The sequence below is a fragment of the Falco rusticolus genome, chromosome W (assembly GCF_015220075.1).
Source record: "Falco rusticolus isolate bFalRus1 chromosome W, bFalRus1.pri, whole genome shotgun sequence".
Taxonomy (NCBI): Eukaryota; Metazoa; Chordata; class Aves; order Falconiformes; family Falconidae; genus Falco; species Falco rusticolus.
The window spans coordinates 15,968,259-15,988,951 of NC_051209.1; the positions used below are offsets into that span (position 1 = coordinate 15,968,259).

A 20,693-nucleotide genomic window follows, 5' to 3' on the forward strand; every position below is an offset into this window, starting at 1 on the left:
GTCTAATTTGCTACAGTAAACAGTAGGTATATTACTATAGTTTAGACACAATATTTTGTGTCACACTTCAAAAGAAATTGAAAGGAAAGGGCTAGACCAAAGGGTTCAGTATCGGAAATTCTCTCTGCCCCTTCCAGAAGTTAATGGGGAAAAAAATAACTGGTCTGTTGTTCTAAATCTTAGGTGCAAATACCCCAGCAGGGTTACCAAAGTCACTCTGTTTGCAGCTACAGTCTATTTCTTAGTCTGTAAAAGCACTAATATGAAATACACGTGTTATGAACCAAAAACAGTGTTACCATCAGCAAACTGAAGTGTAAAAAAGATAGTTATCCTAAGTTAATGGAGCTGTGACAGTGTCTTACTGTTTATTTTGATTTTGTTACCCCCCCCCCCCCCCCCCCCCGCAAAACCAAATGTGTGTATATAAAGTGTGAAGATGCTGATGTCTTTGAGAGGGTCATCAGAAAGAAAGCAAATCTTTGGATGCTGATGCCTTTTTTTTTTTTTTCCTTAGCACACTGCTAATCTGAAGAACCAATAGGTAACCAACTTTAGTTTTAACATATTTTAGGTAACCAATTTAGGTGGGTGACCAGACTGGAGATCTTCTTTCCTTGTGCTTAGATTGAACTGAGCCCCAGGCTTAGATTATCTGCTGGTGTAAACTGGCACTGTTTCAATTAAACCAATGGTGTGGCACAAATTTGCAGCTGCTGATGGCCTGACCCTTTCATTCCCTCACCCTCTCAACTGCTAAGAAGCAAGAGGGCCATTAGTCCAGTTGTTAGTGAATCATCTGGACAAGACAGTTGGAAAAGGAGGTTGCATAAATAGATGAAATGTCAACTAGCAGAACTGGGGGTGGGTGGGGGGTGGGGATGGAGGGGGATAGATCAGAGCCAAAAAAGAGATAGAAAACTTCAAAGGCAAACTGAAGAACATGAAGAGTTCTGATTTACCAGTATGCTTATACCTTTAAACAAACAAATAAACAAACAAAAAGTTAAAGCAGCAATGTTAGGAAGAGTGAAATGTTGGCAAGTTGGCAAATGATACAGAAGACTTTGATCTACTGTTTCAGCTATAGTGAGGATAAGTTCAGTAGTCAAAACTGTTTCTGGATATTTTAACTTGAAATCCAAGTCCAGCCTCTGCATCCTTTTTTCCTGGGTCTCTCTGCCCTGGTCTGCATCTGAAGTGAGGACTTATTCTGTGCCTCCTTCCCACCTCATGCTCCACGCAGCCAGGCTCTGGATAGCTACTATCCCGCTTGTTTACATCTAGCCCAGCAAATGTATGTGACATCTGTGATACAAAGATCTCCCCAGGCCCTCAGCACCCACATTGTAAGACTGATTGATACTTTCTTCAGATCATCTCTGCAATATGGCTTTTCATATTCATTCACATTGGAAAACTCTCACCTCTCCTTTCACCACCTTGTATCTGTTTCTGTATCATCCCTTTTATCTGGGTGAGAATGCTGCAGACAATATTTTTCTTGATGGGCAGCCTCGGCTGGTCTCTCTTTTCCCTTCGTCTCCTCATCCTCTCCCTTTTTTCTCTCACATCAAGTGCAAAAGGCAGTCGTAGCTCAGGATGCTGCTGTACATAATTTCTCACTTACTGTCAGGAGGCTAATTCTGACCTCCAGTTGGCATGCAGTGTTTAACTTGCATCATCAGCTTGTGAAATTTTCAATCACTTTGTACTTTCCACTGTACTTATTCTCATGGGGTTTCATTGGCCTTTCCTATAAACAAGAGCTGTAACAACTCTGCGGTCTCCTTCAGATTCTTTCTTTAAAGGTCTTCCTTACCATAACACCTTCACCAAAAGCCTGTCAATACATTAACAACAGCAATAGCCAGTGGTGTTTGTTGCTCCCTGAATTCCTAAGGGGCTCTTTAGGTTTTGCCTTTCTCTTGCCTAGTATTTTGGGAGCAGGGGCCGTTATTTCTTCCATACCTGTAAAGCACCTGTCACAATCACATGCTTCTCTAATTAAGGTGTCCAAGTCTGTCAGTAAAAGAAATAATAATGAACATCTGAGGACCATTGAGGTTGTTGAATCAGGTCTTTCCTTTCTGTCAGTGTCAGGATAAACTTGGTAAACTTGATATAATGTTCACAGACATGAACACAGTATCTGATCACTGAAATCATGAGGCTCTCCTAAAGGAATGGAGAGGAAACCAACAAAACATACAGCACTGACTGAGACACTGCATGACTGTAGTTATTGCTTGGATACCTTTGATTAGTGGGGAAACTGGGGGAAGCAGTGGCCTTCCTTAGAATTTCAGTCCTGCAGCTAGATAAGCAGGGCAGATACACCTGGGGGATATTGCAATAAATATTCAATTCATTCACCATTTTCTTGTATTTGCTGAATATCAGAGCATCACAAATCACAACACAAAATATTTTTTTCTGCACTATCTATAGCACTGGAAATTTTTACCATATTAAGGAAAGTGAAGGACTACATTTGTTAACTAAATTATGTATCTAGATCAAGCCAAATTCGGCCTATGTATAAAGAAGGAGAGGATTCATTGCCATCTGTAGGAATTTCACTAACTTAGACTTGCAGTTAAACCATGAATGATGCAAAAAAGTGACAAGGTTATTATCTGACTGACTGCTGAGTCAAACCCCAGCACAGTGCTAGGTAGCACTCTGACATGGGAATTAAAATCTTTGGTATTAGGCAAAACGTTGAGCACGTGGTTTCAGATAGCTAATAGAGTTTTCTTGCAAGAATCGGAGACATCAGCCCTTGTGATTTGACCGCTTCAGGAAATATTCTTTCTGAGATGTTGTATAGGTGATGCTACTGTAGACTCTGTTTTGGTTGCATATGGGCTTTATACTGCACATACTGAATCACAATTGCTGGGGAAAGTAATTATTCAGCACCATCGTCTTTTAGGACTGACTGGTGGTGGTGTTGCCTCCGCACTGGAGGTGATTTGTCCCATTTCCGAGCACATCCTTTTAGAAGGCAGGGTAGAATGCACAGGTTCAGCTGGGCACACTGATCTGTCTGCTTTTCCAAAGAAAGTCTGGACTTGATCTATCTGTTCATTTTGAGCACAAGGTGTGTCCTGCCTTCCATTTCTCAAATCACAGAACTGGAAACTTCATTATTTTCATGGTGGCAGGGGGACAATAACAGAAAGGGATCCCTGTGCGGGCACAAGTGTCTTCTGACCCACACCAAAGCATGCTTCTGGACCCATCTAGGTTGTCAGACATGTAACCCCCAAAAGATGGGATGTTTCTTTGTGTTCCTTTAAAAAACCCCACTTGGTCACTGGAAGGTGATGCCTCAAAGATGCCAACACAGTGGCAATATATGTCCTTGAGAAATGATGGAGTACTCGTGTTACCTCCAAAGATGTTGCCTTATTACTCTCCTAGTTACATTAGAGTTACCCCTTAAGTGAGCTGCAGTCAGTGTCAGCTATAATATTATGCAGGGGTTATATATACATATGTCCATCTATATATATTAAAGTTATTTTTATTTCTACATTACCATACTGAACAGTTACTCGTTGGGGTTTTTCTTCTTCCTTAACTGCAGAGATTTTTTAGTATATATGACATACAATTTGGCAAAAGTCAAAGCAGGACAGCATTGTTGAGGCAAAGTGATAGCAGTGTGTGCTGAGCCTAAGGCTACAGCCAGAAAGCAGCTGTCATTGGACGAGTAATAGATATCATTAGAAGACAGAAAGCCCACACAGTTACAAGAAGTGGCACATTTCTCACATAGAGTAACAAATAAAAATGGCCAGGAACTGTGAAGCTTAGTTCTTTAACCCCCCAGCTTTTAATTCACAGATTTCATCCAGTTCTTTTCCAAAGTCTAATTGCTTCTTATTAGTAAAATTGAATTTATAACTGTCTAAGCAACATTACTTTAGGCTAGTAACTACACCTTTAGGTTTCTACATGAAAATGAGAAGCACATTTGGATGGCATCTTCGTATTCAAGGTCAAGTTTTGTGCCAACACCAAACTTTTTGAAGTGAGAAAAAATTCTCACTCCTTTGTCATTAATTTTCTTAGTATTTCTCATTCATGGCTTTTAGCTGAGAGCTGAAGCAAAATAACACACATGGCAAGATAGCAATGAATTCTCATTGCATTTCTATGCTAAGCTGATAGAAAGTGAAGGGATGGCACTCTACTCCTCTGAGTTTCACCTCTTACAAATACTACTGTGCTGCAGATTTTCATGTTGATCTAGCAGGTGCAAAGGTAGAAGGACTGGGGAACACGTTTCTGTTTAATGAGCAGTCTTTGTTCTGTGAGGAGGACATTAGCATTTCTAATCCTGAATAGTATCACACACTGACCAAGGCTGGGTGCTCTCAGAAAGGCACACAGTCAATTTAATGAAACCAGTTATTTAGTTCAATAAATACCTTTCTGACGTCAACTAGAGATAAGCTTATGCCCTGAAGTACGGCTCCTGTCTTGTCAGTGCAGGAAAGATAGGAACAGATGGTTTTAAAGTTATCAAGTGTGTATTCTGGAGATAGATGTGGGCGGGGGAGCCCAGTGGTTGCACCTTGATGTTGTGTGCAGAAACAGCACTTGTTCCTGCCTCATTTCCATGTACCTGCAAACACCATGGCAGAAAGTGGAGCCGCTGGTGGGTAGGAAGAGGCGTCATCCTTATTCTGTGTGGGTTTAGCTGGGCAGCGTAAATTGCAACATTCACCCATGGTCAGCCTGCCAGAGACCAAATCACAGAGAACCCCATTTGCCTGAAAACATAGAACAGGCCAAGGTGAGACAATCTTCCTACAAGCCAGATCTATACCCTCTATACCTTTTTCTGTTTACTGGATAGTCTATATTCAGTAATCTTTCAGATTGTTTAGAAAGAATGGAAAGCATCTTGAAATAGCCGCATATTCTGAAGGGCAGTAGTAAATGAAGCTTGTTGTCTTTATATTACTGCACAATGCTCATCATGTTTCCTCACAATTTTGGCCTTCTGCAGTTGCTCTCAAGTGGAATGTGAGTTTTCTCAATTACGAGATAATTTCGTTGAGATCCAGGGTTTCCTTTACTATGAGGTTCTTTTCCCATCAGTAACTATTTATATACACTCATTTTTCTTCAGTGATGAAGAAGTTGTTGTTTGATTGCTTGAGTTTCAACATTATGAGGTCAATCCCTTTTCTCCCCACTTATGAAAGCAGGTAGGAGAACACTTCCCTGTATATTATATCTAATAAGGTGAGCATGAAAAATAAGCCAAGGGCTGCAGAAGGGCTCTCTATTAAAGCAGTTGTCATGAAATTCCTAGCAAAGAGAAAAATGAGAACAGTTGCCTTGATCAGCAGATGCAAAATTATAACTTTCTTGTGACAATGGAAAGGCATCTCATTTTGCCGGGCCTTATGAACTAGTGGGGAACCTCACATAAAGTCAACAGAAAAGCTGCATGGATATTGCAGAGGCAAAAAATGGGCATGTATTGCCTCATTGAACAAAGGTGATCACCCAGATGATATCAGCAAGGAAGGACAGTTTCTGTTCCATCTGCATCTCTGAAGAAAGCACGTGCCCTGAAATATTTAATATTTGCAATCACTGTGGATGGAAATAAATGATACCTCTCATCTTTCTCTCTCTCCCACCTCTAGTCATCTAGCAACTCTCATAACTGGCATATGCTATGGCTGAATGGCCTGGCTTCATTCACAACTAAATCAGTACTAAAACAGTCAGGATGATAGATAGTGACTCATCAATAATTGAAAAGAAAGGCTTACAGATGTACCATTATCTGAATAATTAATGCTTCACATGGGCTTTGTAATTCCTTAATAAAACTGATTGATTTGCTTAATTAATTCCTTCTTTGACAGGCTTATTGCTTTCTTTGGAGACAGGGCTGAAAAAAAAAGGAAAAAGAAAAAAAGCAGTAAAAGGAAGACTCAAAATTAGAAAGGAAAAGAAGGATTTAAAATCTTTCATAAACTTTAACCCTCCACTGGAGAATAGATATTCAACAGTTAATTCTGCCTTACATCCCAGACTCCCCCCAACCTCCTCCCACCTCTTGTCAACCACAAAAATGGCTCCACAAATGGAAATATTGACAACAGAAAAAATACCCAACAGATTTTTTTTCCCCACCTCCTTTGCATTTCACCTCTGTTCATGTCCCACTGCAATTGATCAAACATTATGATAAACCATAAAGTGTCCCACGACCACAACAGTAGTAAACTTGGCTGAGCCTTAAACACTTTTGAATAAATTGATCTGAATGAAACGTTTAAAGCCCACTTCAGTTTAACAGCAATAATTACTTTGAAAGTTGGCTGCTGCCACCACTACGCTGCTCTGTCATAAATGAAATGCTTCCTTGGGTTGGAAGGTTTACCTTAGGGAAAATATTGAAGTGCTGGCTGGAAATCAACAGGCGCTGTCATCTTGTTGTCTCTACTTTTTCACTTTGTTGATGGTGTTAAAATTACTTAAACTGTTGTGGGACTAATGTTGTTAACTGGTGTGAACTTCTTCAAGTATCAGTGGGTTCACCCTTATAGCAGCTCCCTATATGGTGCCAGACACTGGGTAAAACCAAAATGTATTTATGAGGGTCAAAGAATCTGCTGAGAAGGGTAGTCACTGAAACCTGACCATAAGGGTCATATAAACAATTCCTACACGGTTGAGACCACCTGAACACAATTTATGCTTATGTATCTGAGCAACAGTTTTGATGCAGACACATGTTCTTTATTACTTAACAGCACAACAATGCTTGCTGCATTTTTGGCTCCATGCAAAAATTTATTTATCCCTAAAATGTGTATACATGGTGTCCTAAAATTTAGCCACATGGGCCTGAACTAGGGATTAAACCAATTTCTATTTATAGTTCTTACCCATTAACCTAGACAATACCAAACCAGACCTCAGTCAACAGCTTCTACTAAAACGGTATTTTGCATTGCAGTAATATTTTGCATGGAAAGTCTGTGGATTTAGGGTTGCCTTAGAGAGATCACTCCTTTATCATCCCTTTTTCTAGATCAGAAAAAAGACAGAAAGTGAGCTGAATCTGCTGAAAAGTGAGCAATGTCAACAGGTTGCCTGAGCTGTGTAGACTCAGAAGACCACCATGCCATGCTGTGTGAAGGTGCTCTGCAGAGAAAGCATGAACTGTTCTGCAGACATTATTTCTGGTCTAATTTCTGTTATATGCTACTTCAGAGATCCTTACAGTATATTGAGATCTGCAGTGCAGACGTTCTTGTAGTTTTTAACTGTAGAGAAGAGATTATTATCTTGCTCTTGACAAGCAAGGGAAAAGGAATGTGTGGACAAGATGACTCAGATATTCATCACAGTGACTGCACTTAAAAAAAAAAAGACAATCATTTGACTAACAAAATTTATTCCTAATTTTCCACATGATAAATGCAGGTTTCCAATTTTTTGAAGGTAGGTGGTTTTGGGGGTTTTGTTACAGCTCAGACAGAATTTGCTAGGACAACTTTAACATTTTCTTTAGAGTTTGGTCTCTTTGAAAGAAAACAGAAGGATGTAAAAATGGAAGTGGAGGAGGCTGATCAGATTTGTTGTTAAAAGGTAACACAAACTTTCACTTTGTTTTAAGCTTTGCTTATTTAAATAACAATGGGTTGAATATTGCTTTTCTTTCTGAATCAAGGAACACATTGAGAGTGAAAAGTCGTATAGGCTGTCTGAGATGGACCTTACCATTGAAGGGTAGTCCTGACCCAGGTCTTCAGGTATCTGGAGTATTTCTAGTTGTGGTGTTAGTACAGCATCTTTTGTGATGATTTCATAAAACAGTCAGAAAGGATTATTTTATTATTTTTTTTATTATTTCTGCAGAGCAAGTCTGTACGAGCCGGTGTGCACATTCAATCAGTTATTCAAATCTTGTGCATGTGCAGAGTATCTGAATCTCAAATGACACATTAAATTGGATGCACAGTTGAGGGAAATAATTAGCATAAGAAATGGCTTTCTTGAGACTCATTATGAGGTTTCCAGGCTCATCACAGAGGAGATTTTGACACAACCAAGACAACTCGTTTTCAGCAGTTCTTCAGCTACATAATCCACTATCCCTCTACTCAGCATTTCAAACCAGAAAACCACCGAGACTTACAATTTCAGCATCTTTCAGGGCTGGTGTTCGACATCAGCATTACTCACTGCCTGACATGATCAAGCCAGTTATTTCCTTCTGCCTCATTCTTTCAGGGTGGCAGCACCCCTAGAAAAAAGGATGGACATCTTAAGCTAGACAGTTCTCATGCAGAAGGCGGAGTCTGAAAATTTAACACTCTGTTTAAATAAGATTGCTTCTCTATCCTGTTAAAAATGGTGTGACAGGAGAATTGAAGCATTATCTAAGTTGCATGGTTTGAAAACAGCTACAGTGTCTTTTATTTATAGTAAATTATTTCCAAGTGTTTATATTTTTTTTCTTTTTTTTTTTTTCTCCCATGGAAACAGGAATGTGATTGTAACAGGTCCAGGCAACACCAAGATATTCTGCTTACACTTCTCTTCCTCCTGCCCCTGTGTTAATCCTATGTGGAAACACAGGTAAAGGCTTCATCTTTCTAGACTGAATTTTGAAGTCTAGCCCTAATATAATGCAAAATCCTAGATAAGTAATTGCAAATAGTTTCCACCCAGTTTCCAAAGTAAGCTTCCTAATTGAAAAGTAACATTTAATATTTAGAAAACATTTGTAAATTGTGTAAGACGAAAGCCACATTTGAAATACCAGGCTGCACTAAACCAGAAGTTACTTATACCGCGTGCCCACCATTTTACCACACTTTATATACCTGTGCTAAATACTTTCCTTGTGGTGTTTGCTCTGAGAAAGTATCTCAGAGCATGAAACACTTCCAGATCTCTCTCCAGTGGTTTGGAGCTCTTTGCTGCAGCCCCCAGCTCAGCTGTGGCAATGGAGTGCATTAGCTCCCTGACTCTGCCTTGAGTTTTTTTGGCTCATGTAACCTGTTGACACAAGCATATATAAAATGGGGTCATTACCACTCCTGTGGGAGGCTCTCCTTGTAAATTAAGCTAGAAAAATACTTGCTGTTACCCAAAATAAAGTTCAGGCTGGAATGCCATCCACAGAGCAGATATACATTTCTGAAGCTGTTTTCCTTGCCCATACTTAAAGCCTCCCAAGGGGCTGGCTGTGCTGGGTCAGGCAGATGGTTCAAGACAAATGACAGAGCAAAAACCATGCCCTGCTCCTCAGGGCTTCCCATTCTCCTCACTTCAGCTGAGCTGCCTCATCCTGCTCTCTGCTTTCTCCTCATTGCCTCTAACTTTGGATCAAATGAAAATTCCTGCAGCACAACTCTTGTGCATTTTATATTGCTGCAGGAATGGACTGTGATGCCTCATGGTGTTGTGCGTTTTGCCTAAAAGTTATTACCTCTGCATAGGCTCAGAAAAGACTTTGCAGAGCCTGTCAAGGAAGCTTCTGTCTCAAAGACACAGACCTTAGCACAATGTTTTGGGAGAAACCAGTCATCTGTCTAGTCCACTGGTACATTTTTGCTTTCACTGAGCTGAATATGAATATGAAGCTGAATACCTGCCAGTGGAATTGCATTCATTAAGGGGAAAAAACAATGAACTCTAATTTTCAATTTACCAATTAGGATGTTTGTTTATGTTCTGCCTTTAAGGCATCTTGTAACAGCAGACTATCATATTTTGGTTCTCATGAACCTCTGCAGTACAGAACAAAGATGAAGGGTTTACAATTTTTTCTTGATGAAGAACAAAATCATTACATTAAGTTGCACTTTGATTGTATTGAAATGAAATCTCCATTTCAAATAAAAAATCAACATGACATTTTGGCATAAGCATATGTGTGAATTATATGTATGTATCTGAATTAAGAGTCTTTCAGCATGGTGTGTATATACACTTCTATACCTATATACTTATCTATGTTTGCATGAGCTGTATGCATACATGTGATTATATATTTTCACACTCATTGCCTCTCACCTTTTCTGCCCCCCCCTTTAATACCATATTTGAAATAAATTTAATTCATATAATTAGGGCCAGTGTTTTAAAAAGTTTGTCATGCTAAGAGCTGAAGTTTCATGAAGCTGTAGTCTTTGTATTTGCCAAATAGGATTGAAATTAAATCTTTTTCTAGAGGTGGAAAGACGTATAGAAAATGAAAGAAACATCATGTTTCTTCACTCCACTATTACATAACTTATAGTTGTGCATGACTAGAAAGTTTTGTTTCTCTTTTTTGCTGAAATTGGATTAAAAAAAAAGTTTCCCAGATTTCCCATGTAGCAATATCTCCATTCTTTTTAGTACAGGGAAATAATATTTCAAAACTTATAAATAATATAAATATATAGATTGTGGTTTTCATTTATATTCTTTTTTGGAGAATTGTTTCCTGGAGGAAATAATAATGCTAGAGATTTTCTGGGTAACATGTATGAAATGAATACTTGCTTAATTGTTTCTGGCATATAAACATGAGCTGAAAAATGTAAGATCATAGCAGCCCCAGAGAAGCTTGATACTAAAGAAACAGAACAGGGATTCTTGAGCTTTAGTTCAAAGGAAAAGCCTTTGATTTCAAAGGAACACCTTGTCATGTTGGTGTGTAAGGTAAAATTACCTACATGTGAGAGAAAAGAAAGGTGTACAGGGTTACTGGAGAAATGGTTTGAAAGACTGCCTAAGTCTGCTGTGCAGTTGAAACAAGTTGGAACTTAGGGAACAAGAAGCTGTGCAACAGAGCAGTAGACAAGATGTCTGCAGCCTACAAAAAAGACATGCACTTTCATACCTAGAGACAATACCTATGGGTTGATCCATGCTTTCATGGGCTTACTTAGCTATTAAGGGTATCATATAATCAAAACATGTGATCTGGGAAATGGTCTAATATAGCATTTATGGAAATTTGATTTAATGGCTGAAGCAGGTGCCTAATAAGGATGAGAGTCTGAATATGTGCTTGGGTGCATAGCTAACATCCTCTTGCATCAATAGTTTTTAATAGACACTTACCAGAAGATAACCAACATGAAAATGGTTCACAATGTGCAGATATCTGTATATAAACAGCACTGAAATAATAATAATGACTATTGCTAAGTTTATAAAGCCAGAGACATCAGAATCAACCTGTCAGGTAGACTTTGGACACGTGTGCAAGCTTCTACACTTATCTGAACTAAAACTTTTTAGATTTGAGTATTGCCAAGTAGATCATTGATCCATATCACATTTCAAAGTGGAACCACACTAAACATTCAACTGAAAATTAATAAAGTTTGTTAAGCCATCAATTGCTCTCCAGTAACACTTAAGAATTTCTGAACTGGTGTTTATTGAAATGCAAATCACTGGTCCTAAGTCCCACAGCCTTCATAACCATCATTTAAAAATTAATTGCACAGACCAAATCATCTCGCTGCTTGAGTATCTGCCAGTTGAGAGCTCTTTAACTTCTGGTATTGATGAAATTCTCCAGTCCCTTCTTATAACACTTTCCTTACTGACTGCATATAGTAAAGAGGAATTAACTGATTTCAGAGAAATAAGTTTCCTAGTCTTACTGCACACATTCACTCATAATATTATGTATGGAGCAACAGAAAACCATCAGGTTGTGCTGCTCATGCCTTTCTCAATACAGAATTGCTTCTGTCCTATAGGGTTAGTAGAGACTGAGGCAGTTATGGGTTTTCCTAGTGCTTTAGCACGAACCAAAGAAGGTTCAACACAGCTCTAAATAAATTCTGCATTCCCCACATCACTGCAGAGAGCAGGAAACAACCGTAACACATGTTGTGGCCAGCCCTCCTCTCCTGTGCCTGCGCAGTCTTTACCTCTTATCTGAGCCCCTGACCACAAACTAAGTGAGATTAAGCTCCGAGACCAGGTTTTCACTGACTGGAAAGGGCCCAAAAAGAAGGGAGGCAACACTTAGGCCTTTTGCCTGTTTTGTCCTCTCTGAGAAGAACAAAGGTAGTTTTAAGTTAGATTTGAACCTGGTTTATATATATCTTTGCCTACCTTAATCTGGCTGCAGACTGATCATCCTCCTAAATCTCAGATTGCTGTATTCTTGGAAACTTCTCCTTGTGCCTTTGGGAAATGCTTTTCATCTTAAACTTCTCTAGTTTTATTCCATTTAATATTTCTCCTCTTGACTGGCAAACATCCTTGCAGCAGACGAGTGAAGGAAGCATCATGTTAAGTTAAATGATGCCACTGCAGCACTAAAAACAACACAGCCCATTACGGAAGAAGCCAAAAGCCCCGTAGGGAGCCCTGAGACCAGGAGTCTGTAGTGTCCGTATATTGATAGCTTTCTCGTAGGTTATCGAACAAATAATATATTATATTATGACTCTAGCAAATCATAGGATGTCCATTAATGTTCAGGGACTCTTCATGGATTATGCTTTAGGTTTCTTTAAACACTGGAGATCTCTGAAAACATAGCACATTTCTTGTTGATTTCAAGACACTAATTTTTTTGCTTAGTTTGTTTGGGATTTGGGGTTTTTGATTTTTTTTCTCATTTTCTACAAGAAATAAAGGCTCTCATAATGTATATCATGCAGTGACAAATATTTTGAGCAAACATATCATGATAGTCTAATCATAACCCAAGTTGGCCAGGATTCCATCTTATATTTTGGTTAACTTCATCTAAAAGTTGTTAAAAAAATAATCTATCACCCTTATCATTAAAGCGTTAATAGTTTTGCTTATTATTTACATCTAAGGGCTCTGTTCAAACATCACAGTTCCTCTACAGAAGGGAACTGTAGAGAACAAAACCCAGTCCTGCCTCACATAGTTTAGAGAATGAATTTAATGAGTAGCAGCCTGACAGATGAATACAAGAAAATTACAAGATAACATTCATGAACAAGGAATGTTGGTATAGCCTCCAAGTAAAGATTCAGTTCAGTTTTCAGTAAAAGCTGGAAGGAAATGTATTCATTTCTTTTATTAAAAGAATTATCAACCTTAGACCTAAATTTTGAAAATGAGTTACTGATTTTAGCCAGTTTTATTTCCAGGTAGATAGTAAAGCCTACTTAAATGAGCCAGATTTTCAGCACATGGGAATAAGGGCAACTGATAAAATGAGATATTTCAAATTGCTACTCATTTTTCAAAATCAGGGCCATATTTCTTAATGAAAGTCAGATCACTTAATTTTAAGGTGAAGATTTAACTATCTGGAAAGTTACAAGTGAGTCCAAAATTAATGCTTTAGGATATTTTACAGATGACTCAGTCTTTTTCATGCCTTTCTCACAAATGTCTTTAAAGTTGGTAATTTTGGGTGAGTATCCGTTTAACAGACGCTCGTGTGATTTGTTGTATCTCAGAGCTTAAGAAAACAACTGCAACAAGAATAAAACTTTAAACCAAGCTACTTTATTATAAATTACTTTATTATAATTTCCTTTATTGATGATGTCATTTATTTTAGAGAAGTTAATGAAAGCATGCTTGCCTTCTGCAGCACGCAGACCGCTCTGCTTGAACTTTGATCCCCTAGAGAATTCCTGGTTTAACTGGGAAGTGAAGGGGATCCTGCCTCCCCAGGGTAACAAAACACTAGAAATACAGGATCAATTACATCCCCTCTACAGTTCATTGCTCATTTTGAAAGTCTTATAGATTTCATCCAAATGTGGAGCTTTTTTGCCCCGACCTGCTCTGTGCTATCCTCAATCTCCACCTTCTCTTCTGAACATTTCCCTGTCCTGAGCAGAACTGCTATGCTGTTCCTTGGGTCTCTCCATCGAGTGCAGCTAAGCCTTAGGATTTAACTTCCAGTGATGCAAGATGAACATTTAAGTATTTGTCTTATAACATGAAGGTCTTTTCCCTTGTGCAATTTGTTTTCTCAGGAAAACAAAACAAGACAAAAGACTTATGTTCCCGATCAGGCCTTTTTCTAACACTCAACCGAAGAGCCAGCCACATGGATCTTGGAGAGCTGTACAAATCCCCTGAAACACCAGGTCAAGATTTCTTTACGGGCAGTCATTATCCAGCTTGGGTCCTTATTTCTTTTATCTTTTCCTTGTGGGGCCTCCCATGCCTCCACATGTAGCCAACAAGCATCGCACTTAGTTTCAGTTCAGCAAGGTGTTTCTGTCAATGCTTTTCTCTCCTTTCAAGACAAATACTGTGCTGGGCCTCAGCCAAGGTGCAGAAAAGGATGTGACAAGATTGCACTGGCTTTTTGATTTCTCTTTCCTGGCCTATTGGTTAGTAGAGTACTAATGGACACAGGTGTAAGGAAAGGGATAACAAATCTTAGGACCTGTTGGCTGGGCAGAATTCTGTCACACGTACCCTCAACTTGTGGCTTGATATAAGACATTTAATCTCTTTGTAGTTAAGCCCCAGCTGTAAAATGGATGTCTGGACATTGCTCCGGCAGGAGCTGTTTTGAGAGGGAAAGGGTGTATAATTAATAGCTGACTAGAGGCTGGATGGCAAAATTCATCGAATGGTGGGTAAGTTCATAATGAATTTCTGACCTGGGGGACAAACATCAATGGTACTTCATTACTTGAATCCTGGGATGAAGAAAAGGCCCTGTATCATTAAGCAGCCAGGAAGGAAGTCTGTAAATTGGGAAAAAAGAAAGAGGTGGAGAATTATCTTTTTCAGCGCACTGGAGGGGAATGGCCACACTCTGCAGGTAAAGAACCTCAAGCATTTAAAAGCAAGTTAAAATCACAGTTTAATCTATTTTCTTTCTTTTTCCTTTAAGATTCTTGATACTACATATAGTAAGATCTGTTTTACCAGACTGCTCCTTTTCGTCCTCCCTTTCTGCTCCACGTCTGCATTCACAGGCTCATGTGAGCTCCCTTCAGAAAATTCACCTAGGTGTCCCAAGGCCGTGATTCAAAGAATTTCACCTGCCAGGTCCTGCCAGAATTATTCTTCCTTTCTAATTCTCTCTAGTTTAGAGGCTTCCCAATAACCACATGATTTATTTTCTCTCATAAAGTTCACCCTCAACATTGCCCTCCATGATACAATTGAATCTTTCTTTGGTCCTGAGAGTTACAGATTGAGTGGCCTTTCTCCACTCTCTGATTCCGAAAAAAAGAGTGTTGCATCTAAGCATCCTTAATGCTCTGTCATCTCATAGGCAATGAACTTAAAACAAAAATGGCTACATGTGTTTGAGTCATTTAGTAGCTGCCACCTGATTGTAGAAGAATATGGTAAGAGAATATTTCTGTACTTAAAACAAATACTAAAAACATAAAAATAAAATAATTCACCTGCTGTTGTTTAATCTGCAAAACTAAGTCAGTTGCTGCAAGCAGCACTAGGCAAACCAAAACATTTATTTGAAATAGGCAGTATGTTAACATAGGTTATACTTACACCTCACATGGCTGCTCTCTGTCATCTGTCTCTCTGGTTGCCCTCTAGAACTTATATAGGGCACTGTTCTAAATCCTAAAATGCTCAGTTGAGGAAACTTCTGCAGTGGGTAGCTACAGATGAATACACACTTTGTCAGCAAAAGTTCTGCTCTCTACAAATACAGAGATCTACTAGGTACCAGAAGATTCTATACGAAGAAAGAAAAATGAGTATTTTAGGTTAGCAGAATACAAGCTTTACCTCAGATAAAACAGTTTTTCAGTCCTCAGTCTTGCATAAATTTAGGTGCCTTCCTAAATTCTGGATTCTCCTTCATAAAGTAGGTATTCTTCTAGAGCGGTACAATCCTGAGGGTTTGAGGAAGATGTACACCTAGTCAGAAGAATGGGCACAGCACTAAACCAACTTTGAAATAGTGACAAATGTCATCCCTCAACACTTTTTTAAAAATATGCTTTTCTTGAAGCTTTTGTAGACTTTTTATCAGTTTTTATCAGTCTTAGAAACTTGACTGTGTATAGTAGTATATAGATTTTCTACTGTCTCCATATTCAAACTACAGTCATGGCTGATAACTCTGTCCAGGGAGGTCCAACTGATGTGGACATGATCCCTTAAGACTCAGAATTGTTATTAATCAGCTTCAACCAACACTGGCCATTTCCTCCAGAAAAGCCTAGTGCTGTTATCAGGATAGCAGCCCAAGTTTCATTAACTCGTAATTACGGCCACTTTCAAATCCAAATGTGTAACTGCTTTATACATTTTCTATTTCTCCATTTGAAAATATAATCACCAACATAACTTTGCATTACTGTGAAGGCAGAGAAAAAGAAAGGGAACCTGCCAGCAAGCTCTGTTGAACAATTCTTATGTAAAATGCTTTTGCACCAATAGCTGGTGCTAGAGATGTGGGAAATACTGGGGTCTGTAAGCTAATTTTCCAATCCTATATTAAAATATAAAAATTGGTCTTGGCTTTTCAGACCTTGAAGCCATGGAAGAGAGGGGATGGTGCATTTTCATCCCTAGGTATCAGGTAAATGAAGTTCTGGTTCACCTCCTAGCAGAACATAAACGTTATACTGGGGTTATATTAAATAAAATAAGCTGTTCTAATTAAACCAGCTTCAGCTGAATGGAATGTAATAGCACTCCAGTGATGGCCTTTTTTGGGCTATTCTTCATGTTAGGGTCTGTAGCAAGTAATTACCCACACCATTACTGAAACCAGTTTTAAAACATCACTTCAGGAGGATAAAACAACTTTTGCAAGTTATTCCTTTACTCAAATAAGAAAATGGAATACTTCCAGGCAGAAATATGGGTTATCAGCTGACTGAGGAAGGATATCAGTAAAATAATTTGGTAGAAGGCATAACGGTAGTAGGATTATTTCTTTTTATTTTCCTTTTTGGAACATTTTTTAGAATAGAAAGATTGTATTGTAACTTCTGTCACTAATCCCAGCCTTCTGCTATCTGATTTACTGTTTGATATACTGTCATAGTCACCATTGTTAAGCATCCTTTACCATCCATGTTTTGTATGTTTATTCCTGGGTTTTTTTGGTAATATGGTAGAACCTCAACAAATTCCTTTATCCTATTGAAAAGACTTCCTTACTCCTGATTTCTTTATCTTACTCCAAATATGTGAATGAAGAAGAGAACAACTGCAAATGGTTATAGAATAAGTTAAATTTGCTAAGTAAATTATATAGAAAAATTAAAAGCTGCTAGTACACAGTAAAATGCATATTTTATTATTTCCCTCTTACAATGTTGTTTAAAAATACATAACCTCTTGATGTATGTATATTTCCTTGAGGAAGGTGCTCTGTAGCTCTGAGGCAGGATAAGTAGCATGTGATGGGGCAGCTGTAAGGTAACAACATGTTTTCCCATAAAAAGCAGAGTAAATGGGCACATAAATTCCATATAAACTGTCAGCATGTCAGCTATGCTAACACTGGGTAAGCTACTGCCCGGGAGCCTCACTAACTTGTGCACCATCATTTTTCAAACAATACACTTCAAGAACTTGTACAGCTCCTGCGGAAGCAAAGCTCAGACCACCCTCCTTCTGGCAACTTCAGTCACCTTCATTCTTGTACAAGGTCTGAAGAGGGATGAAATCCAGCCATTATTTTTTCTAGGTGACATTTTCCCTGGTGTCTGAAGGCAGGAGGTCTGCAGCAGAGCTGGGAGTTTAACCATGTTTTCTGATAGATTATCCCAATCCAGGATTCATCTCGTCTTGCTTCAGATATCTACTCAGCAGACTTCTACATCTGAGCAAGTCCCCCCAGGCTCTGCAGTCACTCGTTGCAGTTAAGTGGGGTGCTGAGTACTTTTAGGGAGCAATTAATCTGATCTACTTTAGTTGTGTACTTTAGCTGACATGCATCACACCTCAAAAGTGCCTAGGGATTTTAACAGACATCAACATCTACATTATGAATGTCTACATTAGAAGACATAAATCAACTCCTGAATATCTTTAGCCTTCTAAAATAACTGTTCTGCTAAGTTACCTTTAAAGAAAAAAAAAATAATCTACTGACTACTCTATTTCTTTGGCTGTATATATGTAAGTTGAGGAACCTCATACACTTGGACCATTCCAGAAGTCTCCACCTCATCCTTCCTGTTTGTAACATAGGAAATCTGCAGGCAGCTTGTGTCTCCCCATATAGAGAGAACTGTGATCTGGAAAAGCTAGAGATAGAAAGAATTATGAGACTGATTTTGGTGAACCTCATGTAACATTCAAACCCAACTACATTCCAAAGACCACACATGGTGGACAGGTCAGGAATACGGTGCAACCTTACGTAAAGCACAGTGTTGCTAGGCCAAAAGTTTGTGATGGAGTGTTATGAGGTCCATTTTCTGTAATACCTTTTCAAAAAACACTTCTTGAGGTGGGGGAAACACTGACATGTTGACAACTTTACAATGAAAATTTTGGTTTACTAAAAAGTCTCTCTTGAATGAAATGTAACAATATATGGCTAAAGAACAAAGACAGGAAGAAGAACCGTTTTGTCAATGTTGACATATACATTTTTTTCTTCATATTTTTCAAATATATTTTAGGATAGGAAAACCATTACCTACAAAACTTGCCCTGTAACACTGAGGAATGTTTATGACCACCTTAGATTGCTTCCTATGTTCTGGGCTGCGACACAATGGTCATGAAAGACAAGCAATGTCAGTTTGAGGTGGTTAAAAATTTTGTATCAATGAAACTTCCACACACACCCTTCCTCTTCAAGGTCAAGTTTTCTCTGTCGACCTCTTGAAACATGCACACAACTAAATTATACAGGCATATCATTGTTATCATAAATACATTATGTACTCCTATTTTCATAGTTAATGTTAAGAGGGTCAGAGAAAATTTTTACTTGAATAAGGCAGGTCAGTTACCTGAAAAGGTTGAAGAATGCTGCTTTAGATAGGTGGACAAGGAAAGTCTTTATGACCTGATTTCCATGATCTTCAGCTGAGTTTCAAGTGCTGAGGAGGTATTTTAGTTTATGGTAGAAAACAAGACAATCTGAAGGTTTGTTAGTTGCTATCAACAAGCTGTTCAGCATTTCTTCATGTTATGTTTTCCATGTGAGACAGATGTCCAAAAATGATTTATTTTAAATTTGGATTCTTCAAAAAAGGCATAATGAATTAAAATTATTAACTAATGAAGACACATAGTCTGAAGATTTAATAACATCAAGAAAATTCATTTGATTTTTGATCAGTCCTTGAGTGAGAAGGATCTTTATAATTCATTTAGCCCAAATGGGAACTAGCTGATCTGTCTCTGAGTCAGGTACAGTCTTCTTGTTCAGTTTGTAAAGACCCTTGCGCAACAGCTCTTTGATGGAGGTTTTTAGATGGTTTTGTGATGAAATAGTTTGGTGAAGAAGAGGAAGACAACATCATTATCATCATCACAGCAAATGCCTGCAATTCTAATAGATCCAAATATAGCCTTTAATCATTAATCTAATGTATCTAAATTACAATTATATTTTAAAATATTTTAAAAATAATTTTACTTATATCTAGTTACAAAAAGTAATGTCTTTTTGTTTGATTTTATTTCATTTAGACACTCTTAGATTCCCACCTACACAACAACATTAAAATACTCAAATCTCTTATGACCTTGTTCCCCAGTATCAGGGAGCATAAAAGTGGGAAAGGAGCTGTGTTTATTGATTCCAAAACATAAATGTGTAGCCATACAATAGTCACATTAAAAAATTCACCTTATAGATCCTCATGATCATGTTGTGAGAAGCAAACCAAAGTTACGTCCACAAAGTGAGCTTACGGAAAGCATCAAAGCAAAAGATGCTGGTCATATTTCATTACACCACACAACTTTCTCAAGATTAGATAATACAATACACAAATACAGAAGCACTAATTAAAAAAAGAGAGACAATCACTGTTTGAGATGAAAAGTAGTAGTTGTTTGTGATCCTGTCACCAGAATTGATTTGAGGTGAGATTTATCTGCTTTTTTTTGGCAGTGGGGTGGCTGATCTCACACCCTCAAAGGTGTCTAGTAAAAAATAAAAAATTCTGAAAGCTGGATAGACTGTCAGTAACCTTCATGCTTCTTCATGCCCTTAGGTTTGCTGGATGGCATAGTAATCCTCATGAGAATCCTGCAACCCATTGGCAGGTTTATTTTCATCTCCAAGGAAGTGGAAAAAAATTAAGAAAAAAAAAGGTATATTCTTATAAAATGAATGTTATATTCTTATAAAAGCTTGTGTTTGCTTTGTTTATGAACCTGAGGAGAAGATTTCATTTTTACAATGGGATTTCATTTTTATGCAGATCTTGGATCAATGTTTATGTACTGTGTCTATAGATAAGCCTTCTCAAGCTGTGATCCCATCAGATCTCCTGGGGCACTTCCAGCTGTGATCCTGTCAGATCTCATAAGCTAAATAGGTTGGGCCAACTCTAGCTGCGATCCTGTCAGATTTCATCAGCTAAGCAGGTTTGGAATGAGTCAGTGCTGGAACAGGAGACTTGCAGTGCACAGGTTGATTTTGAAGGACATAGTGATTGTGATAACACCATGTATGTGTGTGATGCTCCCTTTTCCTTCGTGAAGGCACTGAACTCGGACAGAAACTCTACATTCCCAGTATGTCACACTGCTGAAAGACAGTG

General features: G+C 38.4%; 1 long non-coding RNA gene across 4 annotated transcripts; it reads right to left on the reverse strand.

Annotated features, from left to right (window-relative positions):
* Nucleotides 1-766: 766 nt before the first annotated feature.
* LOC119140890 lies at nt 767-17,361 on the reverse strand. 4 transcript variants are annotated; one of them, XR_005101773.1, is made up of 3 exons: nt 8,877-9,689; nt 4,640-8,293; nt 767-799 (listed from the first exon to the last, which is right to left on the reverse strand). It is a non-coding gene; the product is annotated as an uncharacterized LOC119140890 (long non-coding RNA). The 4 variants fall into 4 exon arrangements; XR_005101772.1 differs by lacking the exon at nt 767-799 and adding an exon at nt 15,730-17,361 and having other exon boundaries at nt 811-8,293; nt 8,877-9,051; XR_005101775.1 differs by lacking the exon at nt 767-799 and having other exon boundaries at nt 811-5,926; nt 8,186-8,293.
* Nucleotides 17,362-20,693: the final 3,332 nt, after the last annotated feature.